Below are 21,739 nucleotides of genomic sequence, written 5' to 3'. Positions count from 1 at the left end.
AGTGGAAACTGCCAACATAGACAGCCACTTTAACACTCCGACTGCCACGGCAGTAGCAACAAACACCGCGGCGGTAACCGCCGACAGACAGGCGAAGGACAATGTACCACCCACCCAATTGCAACACACCCATCCACCAGCTTTTCCGGGGCGGTACCAATGCCATCAAAATCACTGCTGAAACAGAACACAGAAGGGAAACCACTCACCTCTCGACACTCAACGAAGAACCAGGACGCCATAGAGCCCAAACTACAGGTGTTACCAATGTTAGTGTATCTTCTCATCTACCAGGAGTACAAACAGCGGTGGCGACGACCACAGTGAGTACTGCACCAAGCACACAGGGGAGGGAGGGAGGAAAAAGAGAGTGACACACACACGCAACACCCCATCCCTCACCCCCACCTCCAACACCATACACACAAACACATGCATCAACATTACATATACACCCCATAACCCTCTGGAAGAACGCAAGGACAAAAGGAATTGAGTAAAATGAGTGCCATATTAGAAATAGTCAGATATACGTTACAAACTCATAAACAGTATTTACTATATATATAATATGTACATAAGGCGGTACATTGTCCACTCAAAATGTCCGTGGGCCACTGGGCCAAAATGCATAGGCCAAGCCCACACTTGACTCCTGCCTCAATACGGAGAGAACACTGTAGTGGCATCAGGTCGAAAACACACAGGAATCTCAGGTGGATGGGGGAAGGGGGGGGGCACCTCAGCCGGAAGATGGTACTATGCCACTGTTCCTGGAGGGGGATCCATGCCCACAGCGATGTCCTGGGGAATGCAAAGCCACAGTCTCTCAAGTCTCTCAAGTGGGTGGTTGCCCACTGTTTGGTCCTGGGGAGTGCAAAGCCACAGTCGCTCTAGTGGGTGGTTTGCCCACTGCTTGGTCCTGGGGAGTGCAAAGCCATAGTCTCTCTAGTGGGTGGTTTTCCCACTGCTTGGTCCTGAGGAGTGCAAAGGCACAGTGTCTCTAGTGGGTGGTTTGCCCACTGCTTGGTCCTGGTGAGTGCAAAGCCACAGCCTCTCAAGTGGGTGTCATGTTCCACTGGTTTTGGAGGGGGCTTAATGCCCAGTCTGCTTCATCCTGCCAAGGATAGGGTGAGTGGATGCCTTTCTTCACTGGTTCTGGAGGGGGCTTTGTGCCCAGTCTGCTTCATCCTGCCAAGGATAAGGTGAGTGGATGCCTTTCTCCACTGGTTCTGGAGGGGGCTTTATGCCCAGTGATGTAACACTTGGGGGGTGGCAGTTCACAGTCCCTCACCTGGGTGTCTGAGCCATGAGATTTGCAGTGAGAAGGATACATGATAGTCCATGGAGGCAGGGTTAGAGTCCATCCGGCGGCGGTTACGGCTGCACAGTGGTGGTAGTGCCAGTGCTGGTGGGGCTGCTGCCAGTGGTGGAGAGAGGCTCCAGCCCTTCTCCTGCAGCCTCTGACGGCTGCCCACTGGGGCTTCTGCCAGTGGTGCTACTGTTAGCGGTGCAGGTGGCGATGTAGGTGGCGGTGCTTGCGGCGGTGCTAACAGCAGTGTAGGTGGTGGTTCTGGTCACGGTGCAGGTGCCGGTGCTGCCAGTGGTGGGGCGAGGCTCCAGCCCTTCTCATGCAGCCTCGGGCGGCTGCCCACTGGGTCTGCTGCTGCTGACAGTAGTGGTGCTTGCGGCGGTGCAGGTGGCGGCGCTTGTGGCGGGGATGCTGTGGTGCTGGCCATGGTGCAGGTGGCGGTGCTGGCAGTTGTGCTGGTAGCCACCAGCTTTCTCCTGCAGCCTCAGATGGCTGAAGTGCCTTGCCTGTTGTTTTGTGCCCCTTCCTGACCTTGGCAGATGGTGGTGTCACCTTGGGTCTGACAGCTGGAGTCTTTGAGGTGGGCTTGCTGGATGGTTGTGGCTCCTTCCCCTTGCTGGATGCTGTCCCCTTCTTCAACTTGCCAGGTGGCGGAATGGTTTTGGCCTTGGCAGGGTTTGGTGGCACACTGGCTGGCCTGGCGGGTGTCCCCTTTGAGCCTCTGACAGCTGCAGGAACCACAGCGGACGTAGATTTGGTGGCTGAGGTGCTGGGCAGGGTTTTGGCCACCCTGGCCCGAGGGGAAGGGCAGGGGGGAGGTGTAGGGAACAGGTCAATGTTTGCCAGGAAAAGCTTCTCAGGGACACTGGGGCAGGAAAAGGGAGAAGGTTTGGGAGTCGAGGAAGAGGGAGTGGTTGTAGGAGGTGTCTGTCTGCTGAGTTTGGGTGCAGGTGCATGGGCTGGATGCTGGTGTGAGTTGGATGGTTGTTGGGTGGGTGCTTGCATTTGTGTACTTGGGGAGGAGGGGTCACAGACACACTGGTCGAGGACACAGGGGATGTGTGCATGGATGTGGGGGTGGTGACTGCCAGTGAGGGGTGTGTAGTGATGGGTGTGCTGGTGATGGAGGTAGTGGATGAGGATGTAGTGCATGTAGGTGTGAGTGGAGATGCTACTGGGAGGGAGTTGGACGACAAGGATGAGAGGGACACAGTGGAGGCAGTGGATGTTGGTGTGTCTGCATGGAGATGGTGCTTGTGTGAATGCCTGTGAGATGAAGTGTGGTGCTTGTGTTTGCCTGAGCCACTTCCGTGTGTTGATTTGGGTGAATGCTGGTCTGAAGGTTTGCTTGGGATAGGCTGGGGTTGAGGGGATTGGGACTGGGTAGAGGACGTTGGAGGGGGAGGCTAGAGACAGGGACAATGGCTGCCATCAGTGCTGAGGCCAGAACCTGAAATGCTCTCTGTTGGGCCGCCACACCAGAGTGAATGCCCTCCAGGTATGCATTTATTTGTTGCAAATGCCTCTTGACACCCTGGATGGGATTCAGAATGGTTGACTGCCCAACAGTGAGGGATCTCAGGAGGTCAATAGCCTCTTCACTGAGGGCAACAGGGTTGACTGGGGCATTGCCTGAGGTGCCTGGGGTGAAGGAGATGACCACCCTCCTGTGTGAGCGGGCACGGGAAATATGCTGAGGGGCTGCTGGGAGGGTGGTGCTGGAAAGGGGGTGGTGGCTGTACCTGTTGTTGGGATGGGCACAGAGGTGTCCACCACCACCAGGGAGCTTCCATCGGAGGAGGAGTCGCTGTCTGTGGTGTCCCCTCCAGTCCCCATCGTTGTGCTCCCCTCACCCTCCGTCCCACTGGTGCCCTCAACGTCGGTGGATTCGGCCTCCAGGCCCATGTGGGATGCAGCTCCCTCCGTCGCCGGTACACAAGGACAGGGTGACAAAACAAAGAGGGAGGGGAGATACAGAGGATACACTTGGTCAATGCCAGCAACAACACTACCTTTGGCATACACAACCCACAGGGAACAGCCCTATGCACTATTCCATGCACTACCAGTTACAATGCTAGTCACCAGCCCATGGGGTACAATGCCTAACCCCATCAGCTGCACTCCTGAAACCAACAGGTCCCTGCCCAGTAGTAGATGCCCACTAACACTATTGGGTTTGGAGTGCTTAAGAGCCTGCCCAACAAGGGACTTATCCTGCCATGTTTGCCTGGCCTAGGGCACCCACAGTCACTATTCCCACCCAGGTAAAACCTTGATGCGTGCAAAGTAATGAATCTGAATTTGTACTCACCCCCTTGTGGCTGCTGTGATGCCCTCAATCGCCCATCCAACTCCTCGTTGGGAGGGCAGCCCCAGCTGGGCCTCTGCCGTCTTCCTTGCCCAGCGGCGCAAGTCCTCCCACCGTTTGCGACAATGGGTGCTCCGCCTGTCAAAGACCCCCAGGGTCTGCACCTCCTTGGCGATGCATGCCAAATATCCTTTTCTGGTGGGCGCTGACCTGCAGGAAAAAGACAGCAGAAGAGGGAATTAGTTCACTGTCCGGACCGTCACACTCATGGCCCACCATATCCCTCCCATCCCCTGATGCACATACATTGACCACCATGCATGCAGCACTCTGGCCAGTACCCCTTGGCCCCCCCCCTCACATGAGGCTTACACACACAGCACTCCATCCATTCATGGCCACGCATCATGCTCACAGTGTACTCACCTGTTTGTCTGGAGGACCGTAGAGTAAAGTATACTGGGGTAGGACCCCATCCACCAGTCTCTCCAACTCCTCCACAGTGAAGGCAGGGGCCCTTTCCCCAGACACATGAGCTATTGTCACTCCCAGACACAGGTCACAGCAGCACTTGCAGTGTAGGTCCTCTCCTGTTGAAGGTCAGGTAGCAAGTGAGTGAATAGATAGAAAATGCCAGTCACGTCCGCGGCGGTGCGTGCCGTCACCGCCGGCGTACATCGCCATTGGCCCCTGGAACCCTTAGGGCCCAATGATAACCAATGCGAAGTTGCGTGGCGGTCGTCAACCTCCTACAGCAACAACGCACAACGTCAGCGGAATTACCTCATTTCCAGTTGTCCTTCCTCACAGGTCAGGCAGCCTCCATTTCAGGGGGACACAGGCCATGGCACCTAACTGTGTCGCAGCTGACATTGGCACAGCAACTGACTCTCCGATTCATATACTGGTTCTGTAAATGTAGAAATGCATCATTATTGCAATAGATGTGTGATTATAAACCTTTGCTCACCGTTTTCCTCCATAGGCTTCGACCGCTGAGGATGAATATGCGATGGACACATCTTCCAATGTAAAGACCCCTGGTGGACCTTGAGACAATGGAGGACAGACACATTATCCGATCCTACAGACTTGATCGGGCCACAATCCAAGAACTGTGTGCCCAATTGAAGCCAGACCTGATGTCAGCTATCCGCCAGCCCACAGGTATCCCCCCTTTAGTGCAGGTCCTGTCAGTGCTCCATTTCCTGGCAAGTGGTTCCTTCCAAACAACAGTGGCCATGGCATCAGGGATGTCTCAGCCAATGTTCTCCAACGTGTTGACCAGAGTGTTGTCTACCCTGCTGAAACACATACGCAGCTACATTGTATTCCCACAGGTGGAGAATTTGGCCACAGTGAAAGCTGACTTCTATGCCCTGGGACATATCCCCAACATCATTGGTGCCATTGATGGTACACATGTAGCATTTGTCCCCCACCCCGGAGAAATAAACAAGTGTTCAGGAATAGAAAAAGCTATCACTCTATGAATGTGCAGATGGTGTGTTTGGCGGACCAGTACATCTCCCATGTGAATGCCAAGTATCCTGGCTCTGTGCATGACGCCTTTTTCTTGAGGAATAGCAGCATCCCATATGTGATGGCTCAACTCCAGAGGCACCGGGTGTGGCTAATAGGTGAGCCCAAGGTCCCCACCCAGTATATGTTGGTGTCTGGGTATGGGGTTGTCCCTAAGTGTTAGTGTGTGTCTAACATTTGTCCCTCGATGTTTTCAGGTGACTCTGGTTACCCTAACCTCTCACGGCTAATGACTCCAATGAGGAATGCCAGGACAAGGGCAGAGGAACGTTAAAATGAGGCACATGGGCGAACAAGGAGGATAATTGAAAGAACCTTTGGCCTCCTGAAGGCCAGGTTCGGGTGCCTCCATCTGACAGGTGGATCCCTGTACTACTCACCCAAGAAGGTGTGCCGGATCATCGTTCCATGTTGCATGTTGCACAACCTGGCCTTGAGACGCCAGGTGCCTTTTCTGCAGGAGGATGAGCCTGGAGATGGTCTTGTGGCACTGGTGGAGCCTGAGGACAGTGAGGAAGAGGAGGTCAGAGGAAGAAGATGTAGACAACAGGAGTAATATCATACTGCCGTATTTCCAGTGACACACAGGTAAGACACTGTAACTTCACTTTACCATTCAGTTTTCAGTTGGACATTGTACAGGGCAGCCTGATTTCCCTATGTCTATGGCCACTTACTGTACCCTTTGGCATCTCTATTTTCAGATCTCTGTGGCCCACTCAGGCTCCTGGTATGTTTACTGCTGCCCACTAAAGCGCATACCAATGTATATATAACTGTACATATGACTTGCAATGTTTTAAGAATGTTGTGCTAATACATATTTCAATCATTTGACAGACTCCAGATTGGTATTTGCTCCAAGGGTGTTTATTTAAGTGCTAATATGTAGAGGGGGATGTGCAATGGGCTGGGCTGATGGTGGAGGAAAGTCCAGGGTAGAGTCCAGTCTCTTGGTATTACAGGTGCATTGTCCAATGGGGCATAGGAAAGGGAGCAATGGCAGTTCAAGGTGGACAGGGTGACAGAGTGGGACAGAAGGGTGACTATAAGGAGAGCCTTATTTCCTGGCGGGGGTCTTGGCAATGTTCTCTGGCTTCTGCCTGGATTGCAGGGACTGTTTGCAGGGTGGTTCTCCTTCTGCAGGGGGTGGGGTGCTGGTGGCCTGTTGTTCCTGTGGCAGGGCCTCCTGTCCACTAGCGCAGGTGGAGGTGGAGGGCTGTTCTTCGGTGTGGCTAGTGTCAGAGGCCCGTTGGTGTGCCACTGCCTCCCTCATGGTGTTGGCCATGTCTGCCAGCACTCCTGCAATGGTGACCAGGATGGTGTAGATGTGTTTGAGGTCCTCCCTGATCCCCAGGTACTGTCCTTTCTGCAGCCGCTGGGTCTCCTGCAACTTGGCCAGTATCTGGCCCATGGTCTCCTGGGAATTGTGGTATGCTCCCAGGATGTTGGTGAGTGCCTCCTGGAGAGTGGGTTCCCTGGGTCTGTCCTCTGTCCCACAGCAGTCCACCCAGCTTCCCTGTTGTCCCGTGCCTCTGTCCCCTGGACCATGTGCCCACTGCCACTGACCCCAGGTCCCTGATCGTCCTGTGTTTGTGGGGTTGCCTGGGGTCCCTGTAGTGGGGGACAAACTGCTGATTGACGTGTCCTGGGGACCGTGGCATGGGCCCGCTTGGTGGGTGCTGTGCTGGTGTTTCCTGAAGGGGGAGGCTCTGTGGTTGTCTGTGACTGTGGCAGCGTAACCGACTGTCCAGAAGTCCCTGATAGGCCAGTTTGGTCATCATGATCCATGCGTGCAGCGCTGCTGTCATCATTGTGGGCCTGCTCGGGGGGCTGGATGTTTGTGGCAACTCCTCTCCGGTGACGTTGAGTAGGGGTCCTGTGGGGATGGAAATGCAGTGTTATTGTATCTGCGTGTGCCATCTTGTACATGGGTGTGTTGCCGTGTATGGTTGTGATTGCCCTGTCAGCTTTGTCTTGTGTGCGTGGTGATTTTGTGGGCTAGGTGATTCTCTCTAATAGGCATGCTGTGGTGATGGGTGTCCATGCAGGTCTGCGATGGGGGTCCATGGATTGTTGAGGCATGCAGAGCTTAGTATTGGGATGGGTGGGTTGTGATAGTGGGGTATATGTGAGGTGGTGGAGTGATGGGGGTGAGGGTAGGGGTAGGATTTTGTGATGGCATGCAGGTAGGATGGGGGATATAGTAGTAAAGATTTGACTTACCAGAGTCCAGTCCTCCAGCTACTCCTGCGAGGCCCTCAGGATGCATGATCGCCAAGACTTGCTCCTCCCATGTTGTTAGTTGTGGGGGAGGAGGTGGGGGTCCACCGCTAGTCCTCTGTACTGCTACCTGGTGTCTTGCAACCACAGAACGCACATTCCCCCGTAGGTCGTTCCAACTCTTCCTGATGTCATCCCTTGTTCTTGGGTGCTGTCCCACTGCGTTGACCCTGACCACGATTCTCCATCTTCCTGGCAATGGACATCTGCTGCACCTGTGATCCGAATAGCTGTGGCTCTACCCGGATGATTTCCTCTACCATGACCCTTAGCTCCTCCTCTGAAAACCTGGGGTGTCTTTGGGGTGCCATGGATGTGGTGTGCGTGATGTGTGTGAGGATGTGTGGGGTGATGTGTGGGGTGCTGTGTCGGGGTGTGTGGTGTGAGGTGCGTTGATGGTGTATGGGTGATAGTGTTCTGTGGCTCAGATTGTGTGGGTGCTCCTGGCTTGTGTCTCTCTCTGTTGGAAATCATTTTTTTCATTGAAAGGGTTGTGAGTAATGTGGGTGTGTGTTTTATAGTGGTGTGAGTGTGTGGGTGTGGTGTGTGTATGTGTGTCAGGTGTGTGTAGTTTGAATTGTCCAGTGTGGTGTAGTTTTGTCAGTGTGTGTGTATTTTGAACACGGCGGTGTGTACCGCCAATGGTTTACCGCGGTTGAAAGAGCACTGGGGTGATTTACTGGTCCTGATACTGTGGGCATATTCGTGTTGGCGTAACGGTGTGGGTTTTGCTATTGGCAGTTTATCACTGACCTTTGGTGTGGCGGACTTGTGAGGGTGTCTGTAGAGTGGCGGATTTCTCAGTTTGGGTCATAATACCCGTAGCGGTATACCACCATGGTCACAGTATCTTGTCGGCCGTCAGCACAGCGGTAGGCGCCATTTACCGCCAAGGTTGTAATGAGGGCCAATATGTTCTACCTCAACCATACACTGCACCCTGCCCTTGGGGCTACCTAGGGCCTACCTTAGGGGTGTCTGACATGTAATAAAAGGGAAGTTTAGGCCTGGCAAGTGGGTACACTTGCCAAGTCAAATTTACAGTTAAAACTGCACACAAAGACACTGCAGTGGCAGGTCTGAGGCATGATTACAGAGCTACTTATGTGGGTGGCACAACCAGTGCTGCAGGCCCACTAGTAGCATTTCATTTACAGGCCCTGGGCACCTCTACTGCACTGTACTAGGGACTTACTAATAAATCAAATATACCAATCATGGATAAGCCAATTACATACACATTTTGTAAAGGAGCACTTGCACTTTAGCACTGGTCAGCAGTGGTAAAGTGCCTAGAGTAACAAAAACAGAAAAATCAGATTCCAGCACACATCAACAACCTGGGGAACAGAGGCAAAAAGTTAAGGGAGACCACGCCAAAGATGAAAAGTCTAACAAGTCTGCATTGCAATGGCTTCTTAAATATTCAGCCAAAGCGAGTGCCTACCTACGAGAACGATGATGTAGCGCCAAGCATCTGCCTAGCTCTAACTGGATCACATAATAATATTCTTAACATAAGCTAAATGTATCTTACCTCTCAGTGGAAGCCTCATGCTATTCGGAAAAAATATTCGGCAAACACAATAAAAATATAATACTCACCAAGCTCCGGGATCTCGATGCCTAGCAGGTCGAGCAGGTCCTGATTGCGGTTGATTATATCTACCCATCGGTGCATCAGCTGCTGGGTGGCGCACTGGTCCTGGGTGGCGGCCCTGACCAATTGGCACACCCTAGCCCAATCCTGCTGATGCTCCTACAGGGGTAAACGCTCCTAGGCCTACCGCATGATGCCAGCAATGAGGGGAGGTGGTGCCGCACATTTAAAAGGTGTTGCCTCCTTCTCCCTGCTAAAGATTGGCAGAGGCTGCGCCCCCTGATGGCAGCACCGCCCACAAGGCAGGTGCAGCTGTTGCCCTGCTCTGCCATGGTGCTGGGTAAGGTAGGGTTAAGATAAGAAGAGCAGAAAAGAAACAGGAGAAAAAGGAAGGAATGAAGAAATAAAGGAAAAATAAACAAAAATACACAAAAATTACAAAAAAACAAAAAAAAAACAACGTACAAATAATCAGACACAAAAAGGCACACTAATACAATAAATTAAAAATAGGGGTAGATTAAGTGTAAGGGTGGAGGATTACAAAGATTGAGGTTGGATGAATAGTTGAAGGCCCAGCTCCATAAAGAGAGTGAAAAACAAGATGGCCATTGTAAGAAGCTGGCTCTGCATATACTATATCAAAATGAGATATAGTATGCACTGAGTCCAGGGGTTCTCCAGAGGCTTGACAGAGGCCGAAATAGATAATACTAATGCTCTATTTGTGGTAGTGTGGTCGAGCAGTTAGGCTTATCAGAGTGTAGTGTTAAGCATTTGTTGTACACACACAAACAATAGAAGAAACACACACTCAATGACTTAACTCCAAACCAATAGGATTTTATACAGAAAAATATATTTTGTTAATTTATTTCTAGAACCACAAGTTCAGTTTGCAGATAAGTACATAAAATAAAAGGTACTTTGCATATATATGATCAGGACTTTGAATAGAATCGACAATGTATGCAGTTTTTCTTAAAATGGCAAAAATCTGTTTTAAAAGTGGACACTGCATTTTTCAACAGTTCCTAGGGAAAGAAAAGATAGCACAGTTATGCAGGTAAGTGTCAGGATACTTCAATTCGATTTCCTCAGAGGCAGAAGATAACTCCTCAGTCTCGACCTGAGCTACTCACAACAAATATTAATCCTTCGTGCCGAGTACCCCGGAGGGGGAAAGGGGAATGGGATGGTAGAGAGACTGCCACAGAGATGATGAACGTCAGTACTCAGTCTGCCTCTTCACATCTAAGATTGGATACAGCACCTGCAAGAGTCACAGTCGCAATTACTAGGGACATACAACATCAGTTTTTCACTTTCTACTCTCAACACTTAATTCTCTTTAATTCTATTATTTCTTCACTCACCCTGAGTTCTCTGTGGCCTTGCTTCTCTCTATAAATGATAGCTCTTCTTAAAAAAATGCTTATTACTGATTCTGGAAGAACTTCTCAACCTTTGTTAGAGATTGGTTTTATGTTGCTATATATATATATTTTGTTGGTGATAATGCGTTCTTCAAATCAGCTGATGTTATTTAATTTCTCCTGTCTTATTGTGACTTCTGTCAATACTTGTATTTGTAAATGCTTGTTTATTAAAGTTTGTTTCTCCTTTTTTACTTCGACATTTGTTGATAACTTGTATTTGTAAATGCTTGTTTATTACAGTTAGTTTCTCCTTCCTTACTTCGACATCTGTCGATAACTTGTAGTCGTAAATGCTTGTTTATTTAAGTTTGTTTCTCTTTTAAACTCTATTTTGGTTTATTACCATTGAATTTGTAAATGCTTATTTGTTAACAGTTCGTTTCTCCTTTAAACTTGGCCTTTGTTTATAACCTTGACATTTGTAGATACTTGCTCCTTTAAAGTTTGTATTTTCTTTGACTTTAATATCTTAAACAAGAACCTTGTAAACATAAGGTTAATTCATACATTAACTCTGTAGCCTTGCCGACTTCCACGGGAACGGTCTACTATCAAACTCTTCGAATAAGCCTTGACAATATTTATCTGTTTTCTGTAATATAATCTTCAAATGTAATTTTACCTCACAGGAGTTTCTGTTCTGAAGCGCGCTCTCTCTCCACATAGCTGATTCCTGTCAGACCTCAGTTGAAGTGCAAGGCTTCCAGCTGGAGAGCTCGTAACCTAGCAACCAACCGATTGCAAGACTAGAACTGTAACTAACCTTCAGGACTCACAGCGGCCATCTTGGATCTTCTCTTTTGATTCTTCCTTTGAAATAAGCGCAAGATTACTCTGCAAACCTTCTTCCAGTTTGGGCTTTGCTGTCTCCACTGAGGATATCTCTGCTTTTCTCATGCACTTCTTTGATTTGACTTGGCAAGTTTGTGTGGTCATGACAGTAAGTATACAACTTACAGTTATTATCTCCAAGGTGTAGGTAGTCAGTCATTGGGGGTTCAAGTTAATCCCAAACACCCACCACCAGAAACACGGGGCTGGTCGGGTGCAGAGGTCAAAGAGGCATCAAAATAACGTGGGCTCCTATGGATACAGGCAGCACTCGGAACTTGGTCTGCTGGCAGGTACGTACCCGCGGTTTCGGGAAGCAGAGCAGGGGGTTCAAGAGAGCACTGGAGGGGCCCCAAGTAGGCACCAAACAGGCACCCTCAGAAGCACTAGGGTGGCCGGGTGCAGGGTGCAAACAGAACATTGGCTTTTCAATGCAATTCTATGAGGGGACCCGAGGATCACTCTGAGGCTTGCAGATGAGGTCCAGGGGGGCTTATCGGGCAAACCACTGGCTGGGCAGGGAGGAGTGCCTCCTGCTGGTCACTACTGCACTGGGGGTCGGTTTCTCCAAGGCCTGGGGGCTGTGAGTGCAGTGGTACTTCAGGCGCCGACTATCTTTGTCCAGAGCTCGTGGTCGGGGAGTCCTCGGGATTCCCTCTGCAGGCGTCATCATGGAGGTTTGGAGGGGTCAACCCAGGTCTTGCTCACAATTGCCTGGGTACCCTTTCTTGCTGGGTGGACCACCTGGGCACGGGCTGTGGGCGTCGGGTGCACTGGGGTCAGGACTCACGCATCTAGAGTGAGGTAGGAGTCATTAGTTGTAGGTTTCTTCAGACAGAGCCACTGTCCTCGGGGGTTCTTGGTCCTTTAGGGTGCAGGACAGTCCTCTAAAGTTGGCAGAGGTCGCTGGGCCCACTGGATGCGACACCAGTCTTTTTGCAGGTTCTCTGAAGCAGGAGACAGACCGGAAGGGCTGGGGCCAAAGCAGTTTTTGTCTTCCTTCTTCTCTGCTTGGGGTTTCAGCTTAGCAATCCTTCTTTTTCTTGTAGGTTGCCAGGAATCTGGTTAGCTGGGTTCAGAGAAGCCCTTAAATACAAGAATTAGGGATGTTACAGGGATCAGAGGGCAGTAGCCGATGGCCACTGTCCCAGAGGGTGGCTACATCCTCCTTGTGTCCACTCTCTTTGGGGAGGGGGACCCATTTCTATCCCTATTGGTCCCTGTCCTCGAAACCAAGATGGAGAATTCTGCAGGGAGGGGGTCACTTTAGCTCTGGACACCTTAAGGGTGGTCCCAGCTGAAGTGGAAATTTCTCCTTGTTTTTCTTAATTTTCCCACCAAACTGGCCCCCCAAAGAGGGGGCTTGTCTCGGGGGCAGGCATCTCCACTAGCTGGAGTGCCCTGGGGCACTGTAACACGAGGCCTGAGCCTTTGAGGCTCACCGCCAGGTGTTACAGTTCCTGCAGGGGGTGGTGTGAAGCAGGTTTTTTTTCTGGCCTTAGAGGGCACAAAGGCCCTCACCCCACGGGGTCAGAAACTCATCTGCTAGTGGCAGGCTGGCACAAACCACTAGAGGATTGGGTAAAATACAGGGGGCATCTCTAAGATGCCCTCTGTGTGCATTTTCTAATAAATCCCACACTGGCATCAGTGGGGGTTTATTGTGCTGAGAAGTTTGATACCAAACTTCCCAGTATTCAGTGTAGCCATAATGGAACTGTGGACTTTGTTTTGACAAACCTCCAGACCATATACTTAATATGGCCACACTGCACTTACAATGTCTAAAAATGGACTTAGACAGAGGGGGTGGGGCATATTGCTCATGCAGCTATGCCCTCACCTGTGGTATAGTTCAACCTGCCTTAAGCTACTTAGCTATGCCACAGGCAGTATTTTGTGGGCAGGGCACCCTGAGGGAGATGCCATGTCGAGTTTGCCTTTTTCTCCCCACCAACACATACAATCTTCAATGGCAGTGTGCATGTGTTAGGTGAGGGGTCCCTTGGGTGGGGGGGGGGGGTGGGGAGGGCAACACATGCTGCAGCCCTTATGGACCGTCCCTGGTCACAGGGCCCTTGGTACCACTGGTAACTTTTACAAGGGACTTATCTGTGTGTCAGAGGTGTGCCAATTGTGGGAACAATGGTTCTTTTTTAGGGAAAGAACACTGGTGCTGGGGCCTGGTTAGCAGGATCACAACACAATCTTAGCCAAGTCAGCATCAATATCAGGCAAAAAGTGGGGGGGTAACTCTAACAAGTGGCAGTTTCCTACAGCCGTGCTCATGCAATTGCTGTGGTGCCTTTCATGCGCAATTTTGGTGGCGAGTACATACTTCACATTGTGTTTGATGTCATACGCAATGCGAAAGGGCACAATGGAGAACTCTGCCTGCTCGTGGAAATCTGTGTAGCACAACAGAACTTTTTAGACACTTTGTGGAGTTCTGTGTAACACGATTCTACGTACTCCGCCTAGATCTAAAAATGAAAAGTTATTTAACTATGTGTGTTCTTAATTTAATTTGTCCTTTATTCAGAAGAGTGAGCATTGCTCATCTCAATTTATTTTATAGTACTGGATCACAGTCTGAGCAGCAGAAAGTAACCAGCGCTCATCAAGAGCCTGTTTACCTTCTGCTCTTAGGACAGCTTTTACCTCATCTGAGTACAGGGTTCACAAAGTCAGTGCCAGGAGTCGCAAGGAGCAAGCCAGGGGGTCACTTCTCCAACCCCTTTTGACCCCTAAATGTCGCCCATGGTTATGGTCTGCGGGAGGAACATTTTGTGGTGTTAGCCACACCATAGGTAGCTACCGCCCCCTGATCTGTGATCTAACCACCAGATTCATGGTTTCATGGAGGTGTCTAAGTCTCCGATATTGAAAATCCAGCAGTTCCTCAACCTCTAAATAAGCAGGGAAACTGTGCGGAATATTGCCTTGTTATGATGGTACTGCTGCCCCTGCAAAAGAGGCTCTAAGTCATTTCTAAGCATGATATTATCATTGAGGTGAAAGCGAGCTGGATGCATGCTCCTTTTAATCCCATTAAGTGGCAGTGGTGTACTGGAAAAATGGGGCTACTTCCTGGCGAATGGGAAAGTGGGTGGATGCCTTGAATCTGCAAGCCCTGGCTATCAATCAGCATAGGATAGACTGATAGACCAGGTAAGGGAATGGGTGCAAATGTTCTATGAGAGAGAGAGTAGCGCGTTGTTATGGGGATTGACAGCTTTTTGTGAGGAAGGTGTCCTATTTTCTGCAGGTCTCTCTTCAGGAGTAGGCCCTGGCATGGAAAGGTCACCCCAAGAGGGGACTAAATCAGCAGATGATGCCAAGAGCAATCAGCTGTGATTTAGACCTGGCAAGAACAATTGGTGGGTGATATAATTATTTACTCTGGTACCCAAAGGGTTCCGTAGAAGGGACAGGAAACTTGCAGGTGACATAGTTTGGAGGGAGTGGAACAATATGTAGAGATTAGGTCAATATCAAGGCTACCAGCTCACTATGTGGGTGAGACACCATGGCCCTCATTACAACCCTGGCGGTCGGTGGTAAAGTGGTGGTAATACTGCCAACAGGCCGGCTGTAAAAAAAACTGAATCATGACCACGGCAGAAACCGCCAACACATACAGCCACTTTAACACACCGACTGCCATGGCGGTAGCAACAAACACTGCGGTGGTAACCGCCAACAGCCAGGCGGAAGACAATGTACCGCCCACTGCATTACAAGATGCCTCCCGACACCTTTTCCTGGGCCGTACCAACGCCATCAAAAGCACGGCGGAACCAGAACACTGAAGGGAAACGACTCTCCTCTCGACACTCAAGGAAGAACCACGATGCCATGGAGCCCGAACTTCAGGTGTTCCCCATGCTGGTCTACCTTCTCATACACCAGGAACACCAACGCCGGCAAGGAAGGGCAGAGGAAAAAGAGAGTGACACACACACACGCAACATCCCCACCCCCAACACCATACACACAAACACATGCAACAACATTACGTATACACCCCGTAACCCTCAGGAATAACGCAAGGACAAAAGGAATGGAGTAAAATGAGTGTAATATTAGTAATTTTGAGAAATACGTTCATGAAGCAATAAACAGTATGTACAATTTATATAATATATACAAAAGGAGGGACAATGCCCACTCAAAAATGTCTGTGGCCACTGGCCTGAAACACATAGGCCAAGGCAAAACTTGACTCCTGCCTCAATACGGAGAGAACACTGCAGGGGCATCAGATTGAAAACGCACAGGCACCTCAAGGGGAAGGGGAATGGGGGGCACCTCAGCCGTAAGATGGTACAACACCACTGCTCCTGCAGGGGGCTACATGCCCTCTTCGATGTCCTGGGGAGTGGAAAGCCACAGTTTCTCAAGTGGGTGGTGTGCCCACTGCTTGGTCCAGTGGAGTGCAAGGCCACAGTCTCTCGAGTGGGTGATGTGCCCACTGCTTGGTCCTGGGGAGTGCAAGGCCACAGTCTCTCAAGTGGGTAGTTTGCCCACTGCTTGGTCCTGGGGAGTGCAAGGCCACAGTCTCTCAAGTTGGTGGTTTGCCCACTGCTTGGTCCTGGGGAGTGCAAGGCCACAGTCCCTCAAGTGGATGGCCCCTTCCACTTGTTCTGGAGGGGGCCTTGTGCCCAGTGTGCTTCATCCTGGCAAGGAGGGCCTGAGTGGATGCCTTCTTCCATTGGTGCTGGAGGGGGCCGTGTGCTTCATTCTGGCAAGGATGGGCTGAGTGGATGGCTTCTTCCACTGGTTCTGGAGGGGGGCTTGTGCCAGTGTGCTTCATCCTGGCAAGGAGGGGCTGAGTGGATGGCTTCTTCCACTGGTTCTGGACGGGGCCTTGTGCCCAGTGTGCTTCATCCTGGAAGGGGCAAGGTCACAGTCTCTCACCTTGGTGTCATACCGGCAGGTGTAGCAGGGGCCAGATGCACTACAGCCCATGTAGTCACCACTACACACTGCTCGCTGGTGGTGACGGCTGCTCAGTGGATGGCAGTTGTGCTGCAGGTGGTGGTGCTGGCAGTGGTGGTGGTAGCCTCCGGGCCTTCACCTGCAGCCTCGGACGGCTGCCCACTGGAGCTGCTGCTGCTGGCAGTGGTGCTGCTGGCCGCGGTACATGTGGCAGAGCTGCCCGCTTTGCAGGTGGTGGTGCTGGCGGCGGTGTTGGCTACGGTGCAGGTGGCGGTTCTGACAGTGGTGGTGGTAGCCTCCAGGCCTTCACCTGCAGCCTCAGACGGCTGCTCAGTGGGGCTGCTGCTGCTGGCAGTGGTGCTTCTGCCCGCTGTGCATGTAGCGGTGCTGGCCACAGTGCAGGTGACGGTGCTGGCCGCGGTGCAGGTGGCGGTGCTGGCAGTGGTGGTGGTAGCCTCCAGGCCTTCACCTGCAGCCTCAGACAGCTGAAGTGCCATGGCTGGTGTTCTATGCCCCTTCCTACCCTTGGTAGATGGTGGTGCCTCCTTGCTTCTGCCAGCTGGTCTCTTTGTCTTGCCCTTGCTGGCTGGTTGTGCCTCCTTCCCCATGCTGGCTGGTGTCCCCTTCTTGCCCTTGTTAGGTGGCGGACCCTTCTTGGCCTTGGCAGGTGTTGCTGGCACACTGGCTGGACTGACGGGTGCCTCCTTGGAGCCTCTCACTCCTGCAATAGCTGCAGAAACCACAGTGTCCGTGGACTGGGTGGCTGAGGTGCTGGGCTGGATTCTGGCCACCCTGGCCCGAGGTGAAGGATGGGGGGAGGGGTTGGGAACAGGTCAATGTTGGCGAAGAAAAGCTTCTTAGGGACACTGGGGCAGGAAGAGGGTGAAGGTTTGGGAGTGGAGGAAGAGGGAGTGGTTGTCGGAGGTGTCAGTCTGCTGAGTTTGGTTGCAGGTGCATAGGCTGGATGCTGTTGTGAGGTGAATGGCTGTTGGGTGTCTGAGTGCTTGCATTTGTGTACTTTGGGAGGAGGAGTCACAGACAGAGTGGGAGAGGACACAGGGGACGTGTGCATGGATGTGGAGGTGATGACTGCCAGTGAGGGGTGTGTAGTGATAGGCGTGCTGGTGATGGAGGTAGTGGATGAGGATGTAGTGCATGCATGTGTGAGTGGAGACTCTACTGGGAGGGAGGGGCACGAGGAGGAGGAGGAGGACACAGTGGAGGCAGTGGATGTTGGTGTGTCTGCATGTGGATGGTGCTTGTGTGAGTGCCTATGAGATGAAGTGTGGTGCTTGTGTTTGCCTGAACCACTTCTGTGTGTTGATTTGGGTGATTGCTGGTCTGAAGGAGTGCTTGGGATAGGCTGTGGTTGAGGGGATTGGGACTGGGTAGAGGAAGTTGGAGGGGGAGCTGGAGACAGGGACAATGGCTGCCATCAGTGCATTAGCCAGAGCCTGGAATGCTCTCTGTTGGGCTGCCACGCCAGAGTGAATGCCCTCCAGGTATGCATTTGTTTGTTGCAAATGCCCTGCTACAACCTGGATAGCATTCAGTATGGTTGACTGCCCAACAGAGAGGGATCTCAGGAGGTCAATAGCCTCCTCACTGAGGGTTGCAGAGCTGACTGGGGCAGGGCCTGAGGTGCCTGGGGCAAAGGAGATGCCCACCCTCCTGGGTGAGCAGGGATGGGAGACACGCTGAGGGGCTGCTGGGAGGACGGTGCTAATACAGGGGTGGCGGCTGTACCTGTAGTTGGGGTGGGCACAGAGGTGTCCGCCACCACCAGGGAGCTTCCATCGGAGGAGGAGTCGCTGTCAGTAGTGTCCCCTCCTGTCTCCATCGTGGTACTCCCCTCCCCTCCGTCCCACTGGTGCCCTCACCATCGGTGGATTCGGCCTCCAGACCCATGTGAGATGCAGCTCCCTCCGTCGCCAGTGCCTCTGCTCCCCCACCAGTTGATGCTAATGCACACAAGGACAGGGTGACAAAACAAAAAGGGGGGGGAGACAGAGGATACACTTGGTCAATGCCAGCAACAACACTACCGTTGGCGTACCCAACACACAGGGAACAGCCCTATGCACTAGGCCATGCACTACCAGTTACACTGCTAGTCACCAGCCCATGGGGTACAATGCCTAACGCCATTAGCTGCACACCTGAAACCCACAGGACCCTGCCCAGTAGTAGATGGCCACTAACACTTTTGGGGTTGGAGTGTATGTTCGCCCTGGCCTAGGGGCACCCACAGCCCACATCCCCCATCCAGGTAATACCTGAATGCGCGCAAAGTCATGATTCAGAATCTGTACTTACCCCCTTGTGGCTGCTGTGATGCCTTCAAGCGCCCATACAACTCCGGATAGGCCACCGCCAGGATGCGGAACATCAGGGGGGGTCAGGGTACCACGGGCACCCCTTCCTCGTTGGGAGGCCAGCCCCAGCTGGGCCTCTGCCATCTTCCTTGCCCATCGGCGCAAGTCCTCCTACTGTTTGCGGCAGTGGGTGCTCCGCCTGTCAAACACCCCCAGGTTCCGCACCTCCGTGGCGATGGCACGCCAAATACCCTTTCACTGATGGGCGCTGACCTGCAGAAAAAAAAACAGCAGAAATGTATTAGTCATACCGTCCGGACTGTCATACTCACGGCCCACCATATCCCTCCCATCCCCTTACGCAACGACATTAACCACCATACATGCAGCACTCTGCCCAGGACCCCTCAGCACCCCCCACACGGGGCTTACACACACAGCAATCCATACATTCATGGCCCACGCATCATGCTCACAGTGTACTCACCTGTTTGTCTGGAGAACCATAGAGTAAAGTGTACTGGGGTAGGACCCCACCACTAGTCTCTCCAACTCCTCGGAAGTGAAGGCAGGGGCTCTTTCCCCAGACACTTGAGCCATTGTCGCTTCCAGACGCAGGTCACAGCAGCACTTGCAATGTAGGTCCTCTCCTGTTGAAGTTTCAGGAAGGAAGTGAGTGCACAGAAAGAAAATGGCGGTCACGTCTGTGGCAGTGCGTACTGTCACCGCCGGCGTACATCGCCATTGGCTCCTGGAACCCATAGGGACCAATGATAACCAATGTGATGTTGCGCAGAGGTCGTCGACCGCCGACTGCAACAGCGCACAACGCCAGCGGAATTACCTCATTTCCACTTGTCTCTCCTCAGAGGTCAGGCAGCCGCCATTTCAGGGGGGCACAGACCATGGCACCTAACTGCGTCACAGCAGACATTGGCACATCAACTGACTTACGAGTTCACATACTGTTTCTGTAAAGGAAGAATTGAATATTAATTATGACTTATGTGTGAATATGACCTTCTGCTCACCGTTTTTCACCCTAGAGTTCAACTGCTGCAGATGAATAGGAGATGGAGACATCACCCCATGTACAGACCCCTGGTGGACCTGGCAACAATGGAGGACAGGCACATTATCCTGATCTACAGACTCGATAGGGCCACAATCCAAGAATTGTGTGCCCAATTGGAGCCAGACCTCATTTCAGCTATCTTCCACCCCACCCCCCTCTAGTGCAGGTCCTGTCAGTGCTCCGTTTCCTGGCAAGTGGTACTTTCCAAGCGACAGTGGCCATGACATCAGGGATGTCACAGCCTATGTTCTCCAACGTGCTGAACAGAGTGTTGTCTGCCCTGCTGAAACACATGCGCAGCTACATTGTATTCCCCCAGGTGGAGGATTTGGCCACAGTGAAGGCTGACTTCTATGCACTGAGACATATCCCCAACATCAATGGTGCCATTGATGGTACACATATTGCATTTGTCACCCCCCCCCCCCCGGAGAAATGAACAAGTGTTCAGAAATAGGAAAAGCTTACACTCTGAATATGCAGATGGTGTGTTTGGCAGACCAGTACATCTTCCACGTCAATGCCAAGTATCATTGGCTCTGTGCATGATGCCTTTATCTTGAGCAGCATCCCATATGTGATGTCTCAACTCCAGAGGCACCGGGTGTGGCTGATAGGTGAGCCCATGGCCCCCACCCAGTTGATGTAGTTATATGGGTGTGCGTTTGGCCCTAAGGGTGAGTGTGTGGCTAACCGGTATCCCTCGAATATTTGCAGGTGACTCTGGTTATCCCAACCTCTCATGGCTACTGATCCCAGTGAGGAATACCAGGACAAGTGCAGAGGAATGTTACAATGAGGCACATGGTGAACAAGGAGGATCATTGAGAGGACCTTGGGCCTCCTGAAGGCCAGATTCTTTTGCCTCCATCTGACAGGTGGATCCTTGTACTACTCACCCAAGAAGGTGTGCCAGATCATCGTGGCATGCTGCATGTTGCACAACCTGGCCTTGAGGCGCCAGGTGCCTTTTCTGCAGGAGGATGAGCCTGGGTATGGTTGTGTGGCAGCCTGTGGACAGTGACGAAGAGGAAACAGAGGAAGAAGATATGGACAACAGAAGTAAACTAATTCAACAGTACTTCCAGTGACACACAGGTAGGACACTGTAACTTCACCTTCCATTGCAGTTTTGTGTTTGACATTGAACATGGCAGCCTGATTACCCTATGGCTATGGCCACTTACTGTACCCTTTGGCATCTCTATTTTCAGATCTCTGTGCCCCACTCTGGCTCCTGGTGTGTTTACTGCTGCCCACTACAGGTCATACCTATATAAATATTACAGTACATTTTAATTGTAATGTTTACAGTTTGATAACTAATAAATATGTCAAACAATTGACAGACTCCATACTTTTAATTTGTTCCAAGGGTGTTTATTTATGTGCTAATAAGTGTGGGGGGTGGGGTGTATTGCAAAGGGCTGGGTTACTGATGGAGTAAAGTCCAGGGTAGAGTCCAGTCTATTTGTATCACAGGTGCATTGTCCAAGGGGGCATAGGAAGGGGAGTAATGACAGTTCAAGGTGGCCAGTGTGACAGAGTGGGACAGAAGGGTGACAATCAGGAGAGTCGTATTTCCTGGCGGGGTCTTAACAATGTTCTCTGGCTTCTGGGACCGTTTTCAGGGTGGTTCTCCTTCTGCAGGGGGTGGGGTGCTGGTGGCCTGTTGGTCCTGTGGCGGGGCCTCCTGTCCAAAAGCGCCAGTGGAGGTGGAGGGCTGTTCATCATTATGGCTAGTGTCAGGGGCCAGTTGGTGTGCCACTGCCTCCATCATTGTGTTGGCCATGTCTGCCAGCACCCCTGCAATGGTGACCAGGTGTGGATGTCCCTCAGGTCCTCCCTGCTCCCCAGGTACTGTCCCTCCTGCAGCCACTGGGTCTCCTGCAACTTGACCAGTATCTGGTCAAGGCTAGAGGTAGGAGTTTGTGATGGCATTCAGGTGAGGGGGGGGATAAAGTAGTAAAGATTTGACTTACCAGAGTCTAGTTCTCCTGCTACTCCTTCCAGGCCCTCAGGATGCATTATTGCCAAGACTTGCTCCTCCCATGTTGTTAGTTGTGGGGTCCACTGCCAGTCCTCTGTAC

The sequence above is a fragment of the Pleurodeles waltl genome, chromosome 12 (genome assembly GCF_031143425.1).
Source record: "Pleurodeles waltl isolate 20211129_DDA chromosome 12, aPleWal1.hap1.20221129, whole genome shotgun sequence".
Taxonomy (NCBI): domain Eukaryota; kingdom Metazoa; phylum Chordata; class Amphibia; order Caudata; family Salamandridae; genus Pleurodeles; species Pleurodeles waltl.
This window is presented reverse-complemented; position numbering follows the sequence as displayed.